General features: G+C 39.4%; 1 long non-coding RNA gene across 2 annotated transcripts; it reads left to right on the top strand.

Annotated features, from left to right (window-relative positions):
- Nucleotides 1-11,143: 11,143 nt before the first annotated feature.
- Nucleotides 11,144-18,701, top strand: LOC111272873 (uncharacterized). Of its 2 annotated transcripts, XR_002687769.2 has the most exons (3): nucleotides 11,144-11,243; nucleotides 17,181-17,462; nucleotides 17,971-18,701. It is a non-coding gene; the product is annotated as an uncharacterized LOC111272873 (long non-coding RNA). The 2 variants fall into 2 exon arrangements; XR_002687767.2 differs by lacking the exon at nucleotides 11,144-11,243 and having other exon boundaries at nucleotides 16,403-17,462.
- Nucleotides 18,702-19,675: the final 974 nt, after the last annotated feature.

Here is a 19,675-nt window from a genome sequence, read left to right on the forward strand (position 1 = left end):
TTTTTAGGTAGGCTCGATCGATAATGGGACCAATCGGTACATTTACAAACAATCATTGGAAGACGGTGGGCATTTGGTGGCCCAGTATTTGAAGAAACTTTAGATACTAAAGCTTTAATGCTATGAGCCAGTCCTTGAAGCTAACTTAAGGTAACTCAAATCGTGTCATTTTAAAATCCTTGGAGCTCCCTTTCAAGTTTTACTCCGGTAATATATAAACCTAGCAAGCATAACATGAAAAGAGAAAAAGGACGTGTAAGGACGGATTAGGACACATTAGCATTGCGAATATGAGACAAGCTTGCAACTGCTTAGCTTGCCTAAGACGTGATTTGGGTTATCAGTTTTGGCCACTGACTATCCTACTGCAGAGGTAGATAGACGAATTAGTTAACAAGGTTTATTGGCGGATCGTCCAAAATGTCAGTACTGGATTCCGCTAAGATGGAAAATGACTAATTCCAAAATTACCTCTTGGTTTTAGTTATTTCTCGGACTACATATGTGTCGTGTAAAGAACTCGTTTTATTTTTGTATAGCAGAAAAATTAGAGGCCAATCAGGCAGCTCACGCTGACTCACGCGACTCTGATTGCAAAGAAAAGGGTGGATTTATCAAAGCCGTGAGGAATAGGAAAAAGGGCACGTAGAAGTATTTAGAGAATTTTTATTTCATCTTTATTTCTACGCTTACTTTCGAAATGAAGTAGTTGTAAAGTATCAAACGTCACTGATGATCGTAATATTATCCAGACAATATCGATATTGTTAACATGAGCTTAGATAAGCTCAGTAATAAAAATAATGATAACGCTTCCCATTAAAAGAGACTTACAGATATGCGTAAAGCACGTAGAAAGATCGGGCCGACCTTGTAATTGGCGCATTACATTAACAACGAATATAAATTAATTAAATAGATCTCTAACTAAATCCATTATCAGGAACAGGTTCTATTAGGTTGTTCCAGGCGAACCCGGCAGGATTTGAGATGGAGTAGCTCTCGAATTAGTTGGGCGAGAATGATAATTTTCAGTTATCAATTAGAGGTATTCTTCCTTGCTCTTTCTTCTTGTTTAGTGTTCTGCACCATCATATACTTAACATTCGCTTTCCCCTATGTAATTTCTCTATTCATGGCTTTTTTTTAAAGTAAATTGTTAGTGGAATATGGTTGCATACTAAGGCCTTGTTTTAGGATACGAAAAGCCCTGTAATCACACGGGTTTACATCGGGACACCAAGTGAGTTGAGGACAATGCTAGATATTTCCTTGCTCAACCCTGGAGACAACTGAGGCATGACGATATTGTTGCCAGGCACCCAGACTGTGTGTTTTCAATCACTACATTCACAATTGACACCCATAGAAAATCTTTTGATTGCAGAAGCGCGTTCCTGTTTTTCGGGTCCCAACAACTGGCCATCTCCTTGCTAGTCCTCAACACCCGAGTATCCGCACGTGAAACGTGCGCACTATTTACGTACCATGTTTTTGCTTAAGGTTTTCCTGTGTGGTGGCTTCACCAATTTTTGATGACTTCGATGAAGCTTCAAACTCGACGTTTTTTTTCTTATTAAAACTTGAAGCATAACATTTTTATCTACTTTTTTTTTTTTTTAATATAGACTACTTCTCAGCAGGGATATTCTACTAGTGGATAGAGGATTTCAACATGAACTTCATGGATGAGACATTGTTACCGTTTTACATTACCGTTATAATTAATGATTTTGACAGAAAGTCCGCGATATAGGATTAGCTTCATAACCTAGCTGCATCAGTCAACCAGCTGATCCAGGCTGTGAGTATACTAAGACAATTGTAGATAGACGCACTTTCAATAACCCGACCATTCTACATATATCCAAAATGGCCATCAATATAATACTGTTTAATAGTTGCGAAATTTTGCCGTTGGTTGCATATTTGGCCTAAACTCAACTTCGTCTATTCAGCGTCCAAACGACCGAGGCTGTACTCAGCCAAATGCTCCCTTACCCAACAAACTGTTCGGGTTATCATAACAAGGACAAATCGAAGGATACATAATTCCTATTCTTCTGAATTGGTTATGGGGGCTGTGGAATTATGATACTATTTTTAGTTGAGATAGAAAGCGATTTCTAACTACCAAAGATTGTAGTAACCATTGTTACCAACTAAAGAACTTTTTCACACAATGGCTCCTCTCAGCTGTCAAACTTTGTGTGAGAAAACAACAGATAAAAAGCTTCTTCTGTTAGCCCATTACCCACTTTTGCTTGCCCACTGACACTGGAAAAGCATGCCAGAGGATTAAACTGGCCGACTCACCCCGTAGCGCTAATAACACGCAAGACCCCCGAATTTCGGAAACTATCCGAACAACCTTGACATGGATGGTCGATCGACGATTTTTGCTGGCAACGAAGGAAAAGCGTGTTTTGCGTGCCACACGCGTCGATACTATTTAGAGCGAACACATTGGAGAACAAAAACCATACACCTCAGTTGTAGTAACAGTGTTTCGCTATCAATAGTGTCATTGAGGTAGATGCGTCCCCATCGATGCGTAAGAACCTGTTGTAAGTAATTACATAGTCAAAGTGCGATAAACGCCCTGTTCAACGCAAATAAAATTGCAGCTATATAATAACAGTGTTTTAATGGCTGACTGGTCGACCAATAACAATAGCTTAGAGGTTAGCCCGGCAGATCGTCCATTATTGATATTTGTTACTTTGATAGTAAATCGATGTTTATATGAAACAACGATATGTTAGAGCTGGCCGATTGTATAGCTTTTGATACAACATACTTTCCGAAGTTGTTACTACTAAGAACCCACTATTGTTGTACACTGATCGGGGAAACCAGCTGAAACTGCAGCTATATAAAAAAAAAAAACTCTTATTAAAAAACAAAATCGTAGAAGCATGGATATAACTTGAAGCCTCCTGGGAAATGTCTATGTCAGGTAGCACATTACCTGTCATGTTAATGTACTTTTTATATAACAACCAGTGTATAATTAAACATTTTAATAACTGTTTCATTACAAACCCACAAAAATATTAAAGATTTACCTGTAAAGTAATTAAGACTGTGGTACAGGTGGATCCTTTGTTTTTTTACACGGCTAAGCACTGCGAAGTTCCAAGAATAAGCTGTTCCAGTCACTATGCGATTTAGTGATAAGAACGTCGCCTAAGCGAGAGGGATTAGTTAATAGAGCGCGTGGGTTCGATTCGTGTTAAAAATAAACGGGATTTTTCAGAAAAAAATACTTCAGTTCTCTCTCTGTTCGACGCAGTAAACAAAGCCACCGTAGGCTTGCGCATGAAGCACTAACTTTCACGCGTGAAAAAACACTTCCCCTAACGGGGGACGGTTGTAATTATTTCAACAGAAAGCAAATCGTAAGAGCGGGCTTAAGCAGTGCGACAACATGTTTTGCAGGTGTCTTCATCCATAAAGAAACAGACAATATAAGTTCATAGTTCATATGCAACAGATCGGACACCCAGCAACCATGCTATATAGGGCCCGAAGCTCAAGCAGTTTTAGCTTTGCTCTTCGCGGGTTTCGACGGGCGATCTAGTTATGCCGTCGGCTTCCTCCTGAATAACCTGCGTAGTAATGCCTTACGATTTTGGATAGCCCTTGTTGTTCAATTGTTCTAATTTCCTTTCTGCTTTTACGCCAGGGTTGTCTCCGCAACTACTTGATTTATATAGACCATAGCACCTCAATGTCTTCCACAATATTCTAGGGATGTGGGTGCTATGTCTTTGGTCGGTCCTGAGTGAACGTAAGTCACGGATCTGTTTATGCCACACAAAGAAAGACAATATGAACTATCCCTTGTTGAGTCGAATGTCATTGTGATAGACGTAAACGAATGAAATATCCCGACTGAATCTCACGATAACCTTTTACTGTAAATAGAAGAACTTGTTTCCGCCATGCATAAGAGTTTCTAGTGTTTAAAGCCTGTTTGTTTTGAGATATAGTTTGGTTGATGATGCGTTGGAGAACATCCGACTCTCTTTCAACGTGTTAAGGTCATCTGAAATAAGTGTTAACCAACTTGTATTAGTTCCTCAGAAGTTAGCTTTTTCGACAAAATTCTTGCCGTAAGCTTCTCGCCTTTGAAGGAGCTTTTCGAATGATTCGACATATCCTCGTGTGAAACTTTTGCGCGAGCTTCTTTTGGGGTGAATTGATGCGAGACAACCATGTGTTTTTCTTTTTTCTCGTGTTCATATGTTCCCACCGTGACTCACAGGTTACCCAATACGACGGTTGTCTCTGCTGATTTTCATTCGTAACAGAGAACATAAGGCACCGCTTTTTGGAATTCTATTGTTATTTTTCAAAAAAAAAAAAAAAAAAAAGACGAAATACGACTGAAAGTAACTCATCTTAGAACGCCTGTGTAAAAATCAAAGCACACGTTTCAATGGTTTAAGATTTGCCCTGTGGTTAACAGAAGGGAAGACACACAGGTTTCGCTTCATGCTCCAAGCCAGCCATCTGAGGCAATGCTTAACGGCAGTTCTGAACGCAAATCTTCAAACGTTCATTTGCAAATGAGTATGGCGCCACAAGCCCGCTCATGAGTTTTTTTTTTCATCTTTTTGTATTTTTCTGACACAGTATGCAATACTGTAGGCTATTAAGTCTTCTACACGTGCAGATTATGACTTGGCATACGTGCCAGGCTTAGGTCGGTGCGTCATGATATTGGAAGACCCATTTTCACGTGACCAAGGCGAAATATCAGGGGCTACTCAAGATAAGCAACATTTCCACGTTTACTGTAGTATTTACATGCACCGAACGATTTCGTGAAAAGAGTTGATTTAGCTCTTTACAATCTTAGTTATACCACATATTGCCATAATGTGGAAGAAAAACAAATAATTTTTCTACAAAATCCTGCCAAAGCCATTGACACATTACTTGTATCGACTAGAGCGCTCTTGCCATTATAGGACTACTAGCACAGTTTAGAATTTTGCTGATTGGTAGTTTGTGTGTCAACAATTTACTACTCATTAGTGTAGCATCAGAGTCTTGAACTGCCACCTACAGAATTTCTGTCTGTCATCTAACACAACAACGGTATTGTATACGGACTCGTTCGCTCATTGTTTCGTACAATTGAATCCAGAAAAAACAACTGTACATTTGTGAATAAGGTAGTTTTTCTTCAAAGAGACGAATTGTCGTCAGAAACACATTAATAAACACCCTGTAAATACCTGTCCTTCGAATCGTATTTTTAGCGACGTATGACCCATTTTTTCATGGCGGCTTAATCGATGGCATAATAAAGAAGAAAGAGGTGATGCACCTTCATAGACACTTCTATTAAGTAAAGAGCGATAGCCAATGGCCACTGCCGCTGCCGATGGCCGACAAGTGTGTTCCATCAGAGAGGGGATTGATTAAGTTCGCAGAAGGTTATTTCGGATCAGCTCAACTTCGCAGTAGTTTTCGCCGTGTGAAAATTTTAAGTTGAACAATCTGTTCATTTTCACAAAGTGAATGTTCCGATCCCGGCTCGAAAGCAAACGTATTTTGCCCAGTTTCAACTCTAGTCAACTTTAAAGGCCCCTAACTTTAGATGACCAGGACGTTAGCACTGCACCACCGTGAGAACTATTGTCCACACGTAATTTGCTTGAAAGTTGTTAACGACGAATCAACAACAATTATCGGTCGTGCGAAGAATCTTGCGGTAAAAAATACGTGAAGCTAAGCCACGTCTGCAGAGTTTTGAATCGTTATTTTCGTTTAAATTCACATTGAATGTTCGCGATAACCTCTCGAGCTGCTTCTAGGTGAACGAGAAATAAAGGTAGTTAAATTCATGATATTAATTAGTATGTCCGGCTTCTGTGCCTACTCGCCCTGAACAAAAAAATAATTTCGTTTTTAGCGAAAAATTACATTTCCCGTAACGTACTACTCGAAAACTGTCTAAGTCAATTGACTGGAGGCATCTACCATTATATTCACGAATATATTGCTATTCCCCATAGGAATAACCAGTTTTGTTTTTTTTGACACTAATAAATAGCTAAAAAATTAGATTTTCACCCCATTTCTGCTTTAGATCGTTGCAAAGATGTTTACCAGTCCATTAGAACAAGCACCCGTCGTCTGAGAAATATGAATTTCACGCAGGTGTCCTCAGTGTAAGTCCTCAGTGGATGTTCCAGAGTTTTCAACCCAGCTTTAGCAGTACATTGGAATTGATTCATGCAAATTATACAGATCTCAATATCCTCTATTGGTTACAATTTGCAATCTATGAACATTTACAGTTTACCTACCCTGAATAGATACATACTAATCGTTCATCTGTGGTTGCAAAATCGTTAGAGAAACACTTCGTTTATGACATTTATTACCTAACTCGTACTGGCTGAAGCTTTGGTTCTCGGGAGAACCGTTGTGACGGCTCATTGCTAATTTTTTCTGGCGCCGGTCCGGTCAAACGACTTTTAGTCGCTATAGTACGAATATTGCGTTCGCCGTTAGATCGAACGAGGCGGCCATCGATTATCATCAACCTCATTTTTCCACGCGAAGGCAGCGGCGAGGTGCGAATTATAAGCGGCCATAGATATATGTTCAAAGAAAAAAAACAGGCCATCAATATATGTTAAAGGAGATAGGACTATGAGTATGTGCAGCTTACAGATTGTACGTAGATATCGAGTCTAATCTGAAGAATGTATCTAAGTGAGATTTACGATATAGCTTTATGACTGCCTTGTCAATCAATTAATAGATACAATAATGCTTTATTACATATCTAAAATCAAACCCGCAATTGGAGGCAGTACAACATTTCTGTATATACTAGAAATATTCGATGATAATGCGCCTGCAAGCATTGAGTCAATGTAAAATCTTCGGAGCAAACTGATACGCTCTAGGCGGAAACGTGTTAGGTAACCGAGAAATATCTAGCACGGCAAAGATAAAATAGTCAAACTGGTTAACTACGTTTGATACCGACTGCAGGCTTCCTGGCGAATGTTTTGTTATCGTTAGTACACAGTTGACTTTCTACTTTTAATATCTTATTCCAGAAATTTAAGTCGCATTCGTAAGTGTGTGAGATCTGGTCCTTGATAGTTTCAGCTTCTACAGACTAATGGCATATACATAAAGAAACCTGTACGGGGCCTGAAAGTTGTGCTCTCTTACCCAGTAATCTACCGTGTAGAAATCGAGCTGCTGCACTTCATCCTTATGTCGTCGAACGTTCTTCAAGTCCCCGACTGAACTGTGTCATTTTCAATCATTGCGTCCGCACGATAATTTCAGTCATCTCTGGTGATCGTCCCATCTTTAGAGATCAGCTCCTCTTTTTAGTAAAAGCAAAAACGGCACTGTTCTTCTCAAAGAAAAAAAGGAGCACATACGTAGAAGGCAAGGCCTGTAGCGTTCATGTTCAAAGTAGCAACTGCGAACAGTATACACCCTAATGGCCATGATGAACACTCTAATTCTGTCAGGGAAGTCCGTATGCCGTGTGCTAGATACATATTAGCTATCCGAAGCTGCTTAGCGAACCGGAAAACTTGAAAAATGCTTAAAAAAATCATATGAGGTAAAACAGGCACATTCCAAATTTACCGTAGTTGGTTACGCGTTGAAACCAGCGTCATGGGAACTCTTCAACAGCTCTGTATGTATGATTAACGTTGTTTTCCACAACACTCAGCATCGCAAAAAGTATTTATTTAGTGTATAGTGGATGTAAGAATAACTACTACCAAAGGAGCTTCCGGCCAAACAGTGGAACCACCTATCGAGGCTAAGAACGAGCCTGCTGTATCCGTATTCCGTCAGGAAGTCGCATAAATCGAGCTTGGCCTGAATAGATCGGATCCTGATCACAAGGAGCTGAGAACCATTTCTCTGCTGTGAGGGAAGATCGATTTGGTACGTGTCAATGCCGTAGCTGGCCACACGTACGTAAAAACGATTCAGTTCTTTTTATCTTGTTTACCAATAACATTGGAATCGTCATCGATGTCCTTTTTATTCTACGTCAGTATGTTTATATAAAATGGCAGTCATTAGCAGCCAGCAGGACTGGTGGATTATATTTCTATCATGTATTGAAACACTAGCTTGTCATATATGAATCAAAAGAATGTCTTCATTGAAGTGCATAGTAGCCAGCAGCTTACCGAACTGTGCTAATGAGGGCATACAGAACAACGTATCAACTAAATACAACAAGGTGGCACGATGTCCTCTATACATATTCAACTATTCAGAAGTACTTGGCAATTTATTTCGTTCACGGTTACGTGATATGCCATTCGTTGAATTTTTCCGCGTTTACGATACGATATGTCTTTGTACTTCGGACGCGTTACGGTTCGAACCTAGGTCACCACGTGTCCCTGAGACTAGCACGCAAACACGTTACCCGGTGAGCTAGCATGGAGACATCAAAATTATAGTCTAACATAATGGGATATTTCTTTTTGGAAGCAGGACAAGTAGCGTCTGAGGTGAAGTGGCGATATGTTTTATAGGGGCTTCGATTAGCGTGTGCCTACGTGTGTTAAAATGTTAAAGACACGATGATACGCGCAAGATTATCCGCAAATCGCAAAATTACCACTGAGTGATAATTTGTATATATTACCCTAAATGTACCTTTCAGATATTGGCAAGAGAGCTAGTATTTCGAAAAGCGACATTCGATTTAATCCCAGTTTGCATACGGCTATGTCCTAGTCGAATGACATTGAATTGAACCAATAATTTTTAGCCAGATTTTGTTTTTTTGTTGTTAATACTACCCTAACGGCTCCCAACACTATTTTCATCAGTTGTTTCGTTGAAAACTTACCTTCTAGCTTTGTTATGCGGTCTTTTATCCTGTGAGCTGCGAGTTCTGTATCAAGTTGTAAGCTACGCTGTTTGTGAAATTATTACTGATACAGGCCCAAAGGCAAAAAAAACGTTTCTTAATAATTTTCTAAATGTTCACATACGTTACAAAAAAAAACTTTCATATTTGTATAATATACACAACAGAAATTTTCAGCACGTGGAAGAAACAAACAAAAGTTGCAGGGCACACCGCTTGAAACGATAAGGAGGCTAGACGAGCGTAATTACAAACCTGCCCGCCAATGTTACCTGCTGTGAACCAAGAAAGTTAAACTGTTATCGAAGTTTTATCTATACGTATACATAATAATGTTAGGAATAATTAAATTAATTAAATAAAAAATTAAAAAAGCCAGCGCGTTAGCTCATCTTTGTCAATCCAGCAAGGGTACTGGGTGCTATAACTTTACTTCGTCAACGCTCTAGTTCCAGCCTGCTCTCTTACTTTATTTAGTTCCTAAAAATGGCCAAGGCCCTAGGACTGAGATATATGTATATATGCATCTATATATGTACGTAAATATTCATACAATAACAATATGACCTATACGTCGATACATTTGGCGGTTGGCAACTTTACGGCAAGATTCACACGACAATATTACCGAAGATGGCCGGACGACGCGATAGAAGGACAAAAATTGCTAACAAGATGCTTCTGCAAAGACGACTGATGCTTTTGCCATGTCAAGCGTGAGAAACGAGTCTCAATAACCTCAAACTGATTTATAATTGAATTAAAATAGCAGATGAATTGCCACTTCTTGAAGGACGGAGTTCAGCTTTGCGTTTTTATGATTTCGCTCACAGTTGATTGACTACTGCCCGTAACGTGAATGATGCGTTGAAAAATTTGGATTGTCTCATTAACGTAAGGCTCGTCATGAATTTCCGTGAGGCTTTAATAGCGGAATTACGTAATAACAAGTTACAGGCAGAAGCTATAACTTGCTATTACGTAATTCCAAGAAAACTAAAACAATATAATTGATTTAAAGTCAAATCTTATCCCAATCAGTAGGTTCGGCGTAATACGTCTTGCATGTGCTGCTGTCAGGCTCGGCTACCCAGAAGAAGCGGTTTTACCAAAATACACATGGCTTACACAAAAGCATATCTAATACCGAAAGGACAGAACGTAATTATGCTTGGAAAGAAAATATCTACTTATTTACCAATACTAAAAATGTTAATTTTTGACTTATTTTATCGACGACGATAAATTCGAAAGGCGAATGTTGTTCACCACCGATTTGAATAAGCGCGCACCCGACAGATACAGTACAATTTCGCCATATTTGAACACACAGACAGCCAAATATAGCAGCCGACCACCTTCGTATACTCGGTGTTAGCTAACTATAAATGAATACGACTAAAGCAGTCCGGTAATGCATACTCACTATGTAGATACAATAAAAAAAAATAATACCCTCGATGTTTTGCGTAAATTCTAGTCGATAGCGAGACATTGCAACGTTACCGGTGGCTACCGTTCATAGATAAGACGGTAAGCAATCGTTCCCAACGAGAAACAATGTACGTTTCCAATAACTTGAATTGTCCGCAGCAAATAAACAAGGCAGAATAAAATGCCTACTTGATAACCATATTTATGTCTTTCCCAGAAGTGGAGAACAGTCACTGATATATATATATATATATGAAAACGTTAGGATTACGTTTCGATTAACAACTCAAACTGATAGCTATTGTTTGGTATGCCTAGCGTGCATTCGTAACTACATACTGTTCTAGTTTTATAATCAATGCTCGATACTTTACGACCTCTTACAAATACAATTATTCTGATTACGTTTGATGGACCTGAGAAGACGACACATGTAAACTGTGCATGCGTTTACGTGCACGCACATAATTCATTATAGAAACAGTGCTTATATATGGTCAAGATCACTATTAATGGTGTTTAAGTGAAACGGGCCTCAGCCCAAAGCGGGCGTAACTATATCCGTTATAGTGAGGAACGTGAGGGAATCTCACCCGTAACATTACTAGTACTTTAGCAGTCACGTTTACTGAATTTCGTCCAAATATCACATAATTAACATATCTGTGACTTCATATTTACCCGCTATTCGAAGCAGTGCGATCGTTTCTGTTTGTTTTTCAGACAATGCAGTTTAATGTGCAATGCAGTGGATCACGGCATTCGAACTCTTGATTCACTACGGTGGATGCGCGGAAAATGTTAACTACGCAAGTTAAAACTGTTAAAATTCAATAGGTGTAGAACTTTGAAGTTCTCTACAATTTGCTAGGTTCGCAGCTTAACACTTGGCGGTTTTGTACAAGACACAGAGGTTTGTTCGATTTTTCATTAGTCACATATATTCTAGATTTTTTTTTCTGATCCCGTTTCTTCACCACCTGTCATAAGCGTGATTAAATAAAAACCCAAAATAGAAATTTACTCATTTCGCATATCACATCAGAAGCAAAACTGTCAGGATCAAGCTTTTGCCCGTCTGACGAGCCCATGTTCGCAGGACTCTTTGCATCTTATTTTTAATGAACTCTAAGCATCGATAGGATCGTTCCTTCCTAGGGCGGACAAGCGTTTACGAAAGCGATATGACAATGCTGATTAGGATAGTATTGTCGTTTTAAAGTCATTTTGTAGAGAAGCTTCAAGCAGTTGGCGAACCATGTGGGGAAAGGTCGATCTATTAGCTCCGACCGTACCTATTGCCCCGCTAATATTTGATAGGTACAAGTGGCGTTTAGGAAATTGCAAAGCAGCTAAGAGCCAGTGACCTCTACGTAATCAGGTGTGATTTTGGCCGACAATGTGTCGTGTATTACGAATACATTGATGTACAAGTAACCAAACGTGCCATGCGTTCGCAACGACGATATCGACACTCGTTGCAGTGATAGCAACGAAGGTTACTGTCGTACTAATCACGTACTAATACTACAAAGATCGTATGGTACTACTGCGTAAATTGAAGCGATACTATAATACGAGGCTAGAAACTTAGTGCCAAAGGGTCGCGTCGTCAGCGCTCAAAGTTACCATCGAGCGCCAATAGCGCACAACCAAGGTCACTCAATTACTTGACTCAGCCATGGGATCCGCGCACTCGACGCCCTTCAAGTACTGCGTCTACAATGAACAGTAGAAAAACAATCTTTGTTATCGCCGTACTAAAAAAAAAATAAAAAAATTATACAAAGGATTTTTTCACTAGACTCGCATCCAAAAAGGTTATGTGCATTCGAAAATTTTCTTTTCAAGAACTGCTTATAAAGATGTATACATTTAGTTACTCCTGTTTGTGAAAAAGGTAACTTAATTCCATAAGAATTTCCCATGGTATCCCCTTTTACGTCACTGTCGGCACCCTCATAGACTTCCGCAGTTCTCGATAGCCGGTTAAGCGTACCCGCACGGCTGGCAAATTCGAATATCTGTGACAGTAACCACGGTTCGCTGCAGAACTATTGACGATTTGTTTATCGTTTGCGACAAAGCGGTAGAGGTAATGAAAAATGATTATACCGACCAGAGGAGCAACTACCCGGTCTTACTTCATAACGCGTTGTCCTTCAACAATGACCTGTGTGTTCGATGGACCCGTACTACTTCAGTTAATAAGTATTATATCGATTCATGTGGCATGGCAGTTTTTCGACCCACTATTCATGCTTTCTTCATCATCACCACTTCCATCTCCGCCGGTATCAATGTACATCATCGGCACCGAATACCCCTGCGATCAGAACTTACCGTTATACGGCGGCCGTCGCTGCCTTTCTAACCATTTTCGTAACTTTACCCCTGCTTTCGCTTCTGAACGACTCAATGCAGCATCAATTTACAGAAGAACTAACTTCTGTCAAGGTCTTCCCCGCGAGCTTCCCTAAGCAGCCAACGTACCGTGCGGCGTAATGAGAGTGTCCGTCTGATAAGCGCCATATCATCTGTGTCTATTGAGAGTATTGAACATTTTCCATAGCCGGCCAGTAGACACGGGGATCCAGGGGCTTTTTCTCCTGTCACTATTACCCCATTAACATCATGGTGGTGACTTGCTTCCGTGTATCAAATGCCTGTGCTTTCTGATCACGCGATCACGTCTTTGGTTCTGTCTCTGTTCGTTCTTCCCTTGGCTTTGTATCTTTTCGACGCATTCGATATAATTTTCCGTCTCCCGTTGATGCTTTGTTGATAACAAAGGCCGTTTACTTCTAAAATACTCAATAACAATGTGTCGTCTAGTCCATTATGGTGCGTATTTGTATGGGACGACGGCTCGGTTTCAGCGCGCAACGTGGAGCCAGGCAAACCAGCTGCCTGGTTGAACTAGTTGTTTCATTGTCACTCATATTATTACTACCTCAACAACTACTACAAGGACCCCCACGTCTTCCGGAATGGACTAAAATACTTTGGCATAGTTATCTCTGTCTGACCAATGCGCGTCAATGGAAACAAGCATCAAGAGATAGCTTGAAAACGGTCACAAATCATATCGAAGAAAGCGTACCGAACATGTGACTAATAATTGTATTAGCACCAGCTTTATAATGGCAAAGGTAACAATACATCATAGTATCCGACAGTTGAAACGTTGTCTGTCGATGTTCCAGGGTTCAATTTGCATTACAAAAGACGAGTGCGAAGTTCTTTCGTTAATTTGGTAAGTGTTCCTTCTTGAATTGTCAACTACCCTGAGTTTTTCATTTACACCAGACGTATCTTGGAAGTTTTGATAACGAGATGCGCAGGCAGATCTTGATACTAGCGCGAAACTCATATAGGCGCATATAGATTCCCTGTCTACGTAGGTTTGAAATGTCTGAATAACTTCACACAAAGATAGCGTTACTAGTAGTAATAGCTTCGAAGGAATGGTGCGACTTTTTCCTCAAAGATGCCGTTACTATCAACCTGATTCAAAAAGATTCGATCAATTGTAAGAGCGATTAGGCCGCCGTTGTGTCGTCAAATGGGACTAGATGGTCAAATGGTCGTAGATTACCTGGAAACAATACGAAAGCAGTTTATAAGAGAAAGAGAAGTACGTATCATCAGTTGACTCTTGCCCAATATGGGTCGAACTGCATAAATCCCAGTGAAATGTGCTATGCGACTGCGGAGCGGCGCATACGGTCAAAGACCTCTTGTAGATTTGTGCGGCTCATCTACTTTTTTAAACTACTACCTACATATATCTAAAATAACCCTTATTTATCATAAATATAATCAAACTAATTTAATCAACTATCGATTTAATGACCGCTTTGCCCTTCTGCTGCTTGGGTGATTTTTTTTTATATACATATTATCGGTCGTACTCATCGGCGTCATATGCTTTGCCCACTAACAGTACCGGGGAAATTGCGGTCGCTTCTTTCTCAAACGATAACTTGGATACTTGATCTGGTAGCTTTAGATGGGTAAATTCACCGCTCAAATGCGAGCCACACTTTCATCGTTCGTATTAACACTTTGTCGGTATAGCCCGATAAAAGGGTACTACTACTAAACTACTACAATACAACTCTATGTAAGACGCCCTTCTAGCACAATTCCTGCGGATTATTAATCGATCGAATTTTGTCACTTCGTTTGTTTTCCCTAAGAACTTAATTCAATGCTTGTACCAGCTGTATACTCGAGAGATACTCGTAGAGATATTGTATCTCCCTATGTATTGCGTTTATACGAAGAGTTCTGAGCTAGATGCAGGCTAGTCTGCGTGAACGTTAGCCAGGTTAAAACGATACTCATAACGCTAGTGATTAAAGAAATGATAAAAAAAAATAGAGCCGAAAAACCAACGACAACTTTATGATGTCAAAAATTGAATTTGATGGAAAAATAGTCAACAAAGAAATGATTTCGAAATTTGACTGCCTTAACGTCATCTGTTTAACCATCTACTCCAAAACTCACTGTCACAGACGCCATCTTGACCCATAAAAACTGCCTGTGTATCTAAAGAATTAAATCAAAAGCTGTTTATAGTTATATATGTTATCACAACTGGATAGGGTCGGGATTGTTATGTGTTGATTTAGAATCTGTTAGTTCCTACGAATAGATATAGACATAGAAATCAACTTTTCGTTGCATAAACGTGTGTGTATATTTACTATAGTTCCTATGACGAGCTCTGGTTTTATCGGAAGCCTTAAGTGTATTTGATTTTTTGAGAAAACGCGTTTCAAAGACAGAACGACTAACGCGTGCAAGCACTTTGCCTCAATCAAGTTATTAGCCAACGTAAATAAAGCCTGCAGCATATACTGTTACAACATCCAGCTTATATTATAGAATCTAAATCGTATTTTGCCATTTTTCGACTGCTCATAAAAGCCGTAGGCCGTTATCAGTTGTCGTAGGATATCAACATATCCTGTGGTTCTTACTTAGTCCCACACAATCAATAAGTATTCTTTTAGTAAGTTCATAACTAAAACAGTCCAGCTTGCCTTTTACTAAAAAAATATGCAGTCCACATTTTGTGATAGAACAAATAAACCACCAGAATATGAAAAATGTATATACATCATTATTTTTATGTAGGTCCAATAAACAGGACCACAATACCATCTTGTCGCATAGACGTGGCTTAGTAGACCTTAGGACTAAGGAATATTACTACTCCGGGCATAATTTTAAGAGATGAATATATTTTAGGGTAAAAACAAATAAAACTACCTGCCATTTTATTAGAGACCAATTTTTTCTCCCGTATACCAGGAAGATTTTCTAGCTGGGGCATCTGTTAGTTCCGAGCAGAGAACGCCTTCAGACCCTCATTTGAAACTGCATCTTTTCTAGGTCAAGTATGACTTACTCCAAAATGGTCACCAGCCGTTAATGTTTTATTGTATCCGTTGAAAGGACACCTTGTCGTGGATCGTTAATAAGGTTTTACGCTGACTTGCTTTCATTTATACGTAACTAGTTCTTAGACTTTTTGATGTACTTTATTGTACTAATATAATATATATGTATATATTATAAAAAGTACTGCTCTGTGTTGTCCTCGTGACACCCCCTTTAAAATCAAAGCAGTTGTGCATTGTATTTCCGCCATGTATAAATACCTGGGGTTTTTGACCGACGCCTACGTTTCCAATACACGTCTTTCTAACTATCATCATTACTGCACTTCAAACATAAAATGATATATATAAATCTGCTCTCGAAAAATGTGTGCCACTGTTTCGCTCTGCTGTCATTGTGAATATATATATATATATCACCACTCAGATAATGTTTTGTACCGTTATCGTTTTCTAATCATTTGTCATCACATTTACATATTTACATTGTATCTAACCGAAACGGTTCGTCTAATGATTACCCTCAGCCAGTTAACGTCGATATATCGATGGTCTATTTGGTACATTGATACTTAGCCCGATATGACAAAAAAGAGTAAAGGGAACATTACGAGAGAAATATTGACAATTCGAAAATCAATCACTCGCCTTTTACGAGCAAGTAACGTGTAGAAAAAAAAAAACATTACGGCGTCCGTTAGCATCAGCTATCTGGCAGAACGCTGCCAATCTGACTAATTTGGCAAAACTGATAAATCCCTAAGGTGTAGTGGTAGGTCACACACAAGTCCTCGTTATGTTTCTACCCTTGCTTTACGATGATGCCAACAATCACGACGAAGTGAATTAAGAGCTGAGCCTTATTACATCGTGCGTACAATTTCAATTTTCGTCAAATTCAATGTATTGTTGCAACATGACTGTTAATAAGAAAATATCTATTTTTATTGCGGTTGTTGCTGTGGCTGTGCTTGTTACTGTGACGGATCTAGTTAGTGCGAGAGGCTCCGTATAATCGCCATGCGATATGGCTAAAATAAAATGAGAAGCGATTTTACAAATGAGCCCCTGTAATTCAATGACCACTTAGCATCAAGTCGAAGCAACCCTTTGACTAGACGTTGCCATTATCCCAATTCAATCAGCTGTCTTCGAACGATGAAGACAAGGCTAAGAGGCTTGTGCTTATTTGTTCGTACAACCGTGCGTGCGTGCGTGCGTGCGTGCGTGCGTGTATGTTTGTCAGTGAGCGTACCCGAACCCATAATCATTACCGTTATTACTATTGATATGAATATCGTCATCGCGTGTGTTTACATATTGTATCGCTATTGATGTAAATGGCTAGATAGTTAGACAACACATCACCGTCGACAGATGCAATGATGATAATGATCATTGCTGGGTTCGTTATGTAACGGGACGGCGAATCGCAGGCGCATTAACAACAACAGAAACTGCACTAACAGCAATGAAATTGGAGGTAGTTAAAAGCCAATCTGCTGCTAACAAGCCACTCCGCCGATGGACGCAACGAGCCGTAACGTAATACCAGGAGCCGACAGCGCCCCCGTCTGAGACCTAAACTGATTTTCGTACAGAACAATAACGGTAAACAACGACAGATTCGAACGGCCAAAAACAACAACAACAACAACAACAACGCCGCTAATAACACGCCGGGGCCGTTTACAGTTTACTATTTACCAGCTCGAACGGTACGTCTATGGCTTATACTTCGTATTTCAAACTTGTTTGCAATACATGCATGTCTATATTCACTTTTAATTACTTCGTTCTACTCTAGTTTACAGCCTTATCTACGCTATGTTCTACTAACAACACTAAAATGGTCATAGCTTAGGATTTACTTCGCTCGCAAAAAACTCGTTTATTCGTCCATTTAGTTTTATTACTATATATAGTAATAATAATAATAATAATATGTACGGTTTCATTCAAAGCTGAAACAAAAATGCCCAAATCTCACTTTATTATGTTACCGATCTAAAAATTCAGCCGAAAACCACTACGTTACGTTAGCCGAAATACAATGCTCTTGCTATAAATCAAATCTTTTTATAATGATTATAATCCGCATGTATATATATAGGCAATGCAAAAGGGATTCGATATGACCTATTTATTTACGGGAAAACGATTTAAGCAAGCTTCTTTTCGTAGCATTTGTGATAACGATTGTTCCTGTTTGCCTTTCTCGCACAGGTACGGCACTCACTACTACCTGAAGCTCCATGATGGATTTTCGAAACATCGAATTAAAAATTTCCAGTCGTGCGGTAGGAGCCATCTTTCCATAGCCGATAACGTGCTATAAGCCCATCATCCGCTACGTCACATCATATTCCTTAAGACCTCTTTAGGCAACATGTGGATCAGTTGTTTTTCTGTAAACTAAGGGTCCTAAAGGCCGACAAAATAGATTATTTATCTATTTTGTGAGTGACGGACCGGGTCCATGGATATAGCTATGTGTGAAGCTGCGCAAGGTCCTAACGGGCCACTGAGCGATCTAGATTACGCGCTGCACTAACTGCGTTACGTTAGTACGAAGATAATCAAGTTGATTTTATCCAGTCCGTACACAATAATTGAATCGAAAGTTTTGTTGCTTAAACAATTGGGATGTTGGAATTAACGATCTGTACGAAAATATAAGGTTCCGATACATGCATGAGCAAGCCTTTTATAATAAGCTGCCTCCCTCGCTGCCCATGTATGACTGCATGACGTGACGGGACAAAACGTGTCCTAAATGTTTATATATCCAAAAACTTTTCGACACTACTCGATTACGAACTTCTATCAGAAAAAGTGAAATGAAATAATGAATCTGTTATGCCGTTGACTATAATAATATACTGCTAAATTATAGTATACAAGTGTCTGGATCAAATAGAGTAAAATTCCAAATAGAATTGGAATTTAACGATTAATATTGTATTGACTTTTTTTACCTATAGTTTAGATAGGTTCGAGTTACCCTTGCTGGCTTTCGTGATGAAGATTAATTTTCGAGAAAAAAAAATATCAATTATTAGTTGTATCGGAAAGAAGTGAATAATTGGAGTTCACTCCTTGTTGCCGTACTGTCTGACGCAGATAGCGACAACTATCATACACATGCGGACAACTTAAACTTCATTCCATACGTAATCACAAACAATTCGAGTGGCAGTAACACTGAATCAATGAGAAACAAGCACACTGAACACAGGCCGCACTTGGACAATTTCGAAATTTTTCGGTTCACACCTCTCCTGCGGATCCTGTCGGGTATGCATACCTAACCGTATCACTTGCGGCTTGTAAAATTACCTTCACTAGTGCCACTGTCGATATTTCGATAATAGGATATCTGATTTAGATTTCAACTGGCGCTATGCTATCGTAGCACAAAGAAAATTTAGAGTCCTTAGCAGATATGTAACGGGTTTTCCCGATTCGCTCTCGGAGCGCTGGTTGACGCCAACTTTTGACTGTTTGTTTGTCTGTCTGTCTGTTTGACTTGATATTTTTTTCTTCTTCTTTACGATTATGTTATAGCATTAAGTATGGCACGACTGCTAGATCTGTGTGTGTTGTCTCCGCAGTTTCAAGTGAGCCAATTTCGATCGGCTCCATCACTGACCATTGGCTATGAGAGATACTCTAATTAATCAACGCTATGATTAGTCAGTGTACCGGAGATTGCATTCGTAACTGTACTCCTTACTGTGGTATCTTTCAGCAAGAATGAGTCTATTCACAATATTGATAGACACTGCATTATAATAGCCAGTTGTTATCGCAGTGGTACCGTGAACGCGACTGTACACACAGAAATTCAATGTCCGCATAAAGACTCTATCGATTTTGTTTGGTCCCCGTTCTGATTAATCGATTCGAAAATCGGCCAATCTTTGGTTTG

Source organism: Varroa jacobsoni, unplaced genomic scaffold (assembly GCF_002532875.2).
Source record: "Varroa jacobsoni isolate VJ856 unplaced genomic scaffold, vjacob_1.0 contig03654, whole genome shotgun sequence".
In the NCBI taxonomy this organism is placed as follows: domain Eukaryota; kingdom Metazoa; phylum Arthropoda; class Arachnida; order Mesostigmata; family Varroidae; genus Varroa; species Varroa jacobsoni.